General features: G+C 41.5%; 1 pseudogene; it reads left to right on the forward strand.

The window, feature by feature from the left end:
- The first annotated feature begins 934 nt into the window (after positions 1-934).
- On the forward strand, positions 935-3,097 carry LOC134631739 (phospholipase A2-like; annotated as a pseudogene).
- The last annotated feature ends 690 nt before the right edge of the window (positions 3,098-3,787 follow it).

Here is a 3,787-nt window from a genome sequence, read left to right on the forward strand (position 1 = left end):
ATGTAAGATTTATGTTTTGTAATTTAAATCTGACATCACAAAATTATTTTGGAATTTGAATAATGTATTTTGTAACTGCAGTACACATACTACTAATTTTGAACAATTTTGTCCAGGTTCCTTGCCACCGGGGACTCCTTCAGGACCATCGCGTTCAGTTTCAGAGTCGGTGTGTCCACGGTGTGCCAGATCACCCCCCAGGTAGTGACGGCCATCTGGGACTGTCTAGTGGACGACTTCATGGCTGTGCCTTCACCTGGAGACTGGCGGTCCATCACAGAGGGATTCCAGGAGCGCTGGAACTTCCCTCTCTGCTGTGGAGCTCTGGATGGGAAGCACGTCCAGACAAAGGCACCCCATATATCGTATAGGAGACACACACATTGATATACACTAAATATTTATTCCATTTCTTTTTTTGTGGTGCCCAAACTTATGCACCTGCTTGATTTTGTTTAAACAATTATTGCACACATTTTGTAAATCCAGTAAACTTCTTTTCACTTCTCAAATATCACTGTGTGTGTCTCCTATACGATATATTTAACTGACATTTTTTATTGTAACAACCAACGATTTATACAGGAAAATACTGGCTATTATCAAGGTTGCCCAAACTTTTGCATCCCTACTGTATTAGTATATTTTGTCATTAGTATAATATGAAATAAATTCTACGTGTCAAGTCGTGTGCCAACATTTGCTGTGTAGTAGAACTGAGACAGTCATTATAAAAATTTATTTGAAATAAAATTAAAATTCTCAAACAGAAAAACATTAAACATAAATATATAAAATATAAGTATTTACAGAGAGACAGGAATAAAAAGGACCCAGCTGCTCTCCAGAGCAGGAACAAGGCTGAGGAGGAAATGCTCCATTGGAGACTGGCGTGGCCTCTTCAGGAACTCCAGGATGGCCAGCTCCACCGCCGATGGACGGTCCTGGGACCGGTCCCTCATCTGCCTCGGAGCTGTCCTCCTCTGTGGGCCTGTAAAACAGCACAAAACACAAAGAAATGAGAAGGCTGCTACTAGATTTTAATTTCAACATTGGAAAGAAAAAAAACCAGGATATAATCAGATTGGTTGTAGATATTTAGTAAAGGTGATCACAAAGGAATCCCACCGAGTAAAAAGCTATCAGTGCGTGCTGTACATCTGGTGCTACAGTTACATACCTGTGGGTGCAGCAGCGGGAGCCAGGAGAAGCAACAGGGGATGCTCTGCTGCAGAATCAGCTGGTTCTATCAAGACAATATTAAATGTTAACAGGTTTTAAACAATAGCCATAGAGAAAGTATATACAGTGGTCCCTCATTTATTGCAGCAGGGGTTGTCAGAATAACTAGCCCCTCGCCATGCACTTTATACACTTTTTTCCCCACACACATGAACATTAGTCACAGTTCTCACAAGTTGATTCTCAAAGTGCAAACCTTTGTAGATTGCAAAACGTAAAAGTATTATTATGCCGTGTTTTGTCTTCGTCTGCCTGCCACTTTTGAGCGCCTTTTTCCCTCGCGGTGCAGGTGTCTATTTCCGAATGAGGGTCATAGTTATGGGTGTTTTTGTGCTGTTTTTTCTATTGGACGTGATGGTTATCAAAACAAAATGATAAATTTGACAAGCGCAGGAGACACAGCACGGAGGAGATTTGTCAATCAGGCTGCAGAATGCAATGCTGTACTGTGCAAAAAAAAAAAAGAAAATTAGCGAAAAAGCGAGGCAGTGACGGATGAGCGGGACCACTGTGTGCTGTTTGTTAATAAACAATAAAATATATTCCTATATGACAACATGCATAAAAGCAGAACGGTATTTGTACATCAGTGGGAAAATAGCGGTGGCTTGCTAGCTTTTGTGCGGCTTCCCCGGGTCAGTGAAAAATGTAAAAAGAGAAATGAATGAACTTACCAGGTTGCCCGATCTCTTCACATTTCTTCCTCCAAGCTCGGTCCTTTATATTCCTGTCTCGGTACACAAAGCAGCTGGTGTCGTACAGCTCCGGGTTGTTTGCTACGGCTTTGATTAGCCTTCCCTCCATTGAAGAATGAAGGGCTTTGGCTGGATCTGCCCCTTTGACCTGGTTACAGCCACGTCACCAGGCTCCTGATTGGTTGACGCGGCGCGATTTGACGCTGGAGTTCAAATTTTTCCAACTCGAGCGGTAGAGGCGAAACACGCGTATGCACAAAATGCAACACAAAAACTCACGCGCGTGGTTTTTTCCGCGAGTCAAACGCGCCAGATGCGGTACACTGACGCGCGTTTCACGGGTTTTGGCGTTTTCGCGACGCAAATATGCTTCCGAATTTTCGCCGGACACGCAATCGCGTGTCATCGCGCTCTTTCCATTGACTTTACATGTAAACCTGACGCTCTGCCCGCCTCTATCGCGTTCGGTGTGAACACACCGTTAAACTATACATATCATGAATAGAAACACATCCCATTAGGGTATAAATCATAGTTCTACCCTGTGCTTGTGCTTCAGCCCAGTCCTTAGACTACAAGGCACTCAACCAGTTCAGAAATATGATCCTGTGTGTAATGCCTGATAGCTGGCCTGCTCTTGACTATGCTGATTATGGCTGTTATTGTGGAATGGGGGGCTCTGGCACACCCGTGGATGATCTGGATAGGTAATGGTTTAGCCATTCTACTTAACACATAAAAAACCAAGAGGTTTTTTTTTCTTTTTCTCAGTAATCACCATTATTCATGTTTTGACTTGTAGGTGCTGCCAGGTGCATGACCAGTGTTACACTGATGCTATGCAGCACCCTGAATGCTGGCCCATCCTGGACAATCCTTATACTGAGTTCTATGACTATAATTGTGATGACCAAAATAAAAAGGTCACCTGTGGCAGTGAGTACTCAAAAAAGCTGATTGGCATTTAACTTTATAGTAGCACTTGTTGGCCTTCTGGTTATTGCAAAGTGATGTTTGAGCTCTTTATTTTCTCTTCTTCAGACAATAACAATGAATGTGAGATGTTCATCTGTGAGTGTGACAGAAAGGCTGCTGAGTGTTTTGCAAGATCACCTTGGAATCCTGAGCATGAGCACCTTCCCAGTGACCAGTGTCAATAAGACCTCTGCAAACAACTATATTGAACAAAGAATTTAATCTTTCAGATATGTTTATCCTTTTAAAAGTGATGTAACGCTCTTTCAGTGTAGAAATATTGTGATGGTTAACATGGGTAATGTGATTTAGTATGGAGAACCCTATAACCATCCATAGCTTCCTACATTCACTAAATTGCCCAGCTTGGATTGTAATTGTGATCCTGCATTGTTTCCTCTGTTATATGACATTTGCCGAAGTATAATCTTTAAAAATTATTGCCAATAGAGGGCACTCTGCTCTACTTGTTTCCTTTTGTGGCCAACAAGAAAAAATTGAAAGGATATTATTGCCATTGATTCATTTGATGTTTGGTCTGTGTTGGCTGGATTCAGTATAATATCTGTAACACCAAACTTAAACAAATAAAAACTGAACAGTGAAGTAGGCTAAAAATCTCAAAAAGCAACAAATATAAAGATCAATTGGAGAATGGTTGATGTCAATTGTTTCACATAAAAATTCATTGACATCTATCATTCTTTAAAAGGCTTACAAAACCATTTCTAAGGCTTTGAGACTCCAGTGAACCATGGTGAGAGGTGGGACCTAATATCCATAAATAGAGAAAACTTGGAACAGTGATCAAACTTCACAGGAGTGGCTGACCTACCCTACCAATATTACCCTAAGAACGCATGGAATAGTCATCT

Source organism: Pelmatolapia mariae, linkage group LG7 (genome assembly GCF_036321145.2).
Source record: "Pelmatolapia mariae isolate MD_Pm_ZW linkage group LG7, Pm_UMD_F_2, whole genome shotgun sequence".
Taxonomy (NCBI): domain Eukaryota; kingdom Metazoa; phylum Chordata; class Actinopteri; order Cichliformes; family Cichlidae; genus Pelmatolapia; species Pelmatolapia mariae.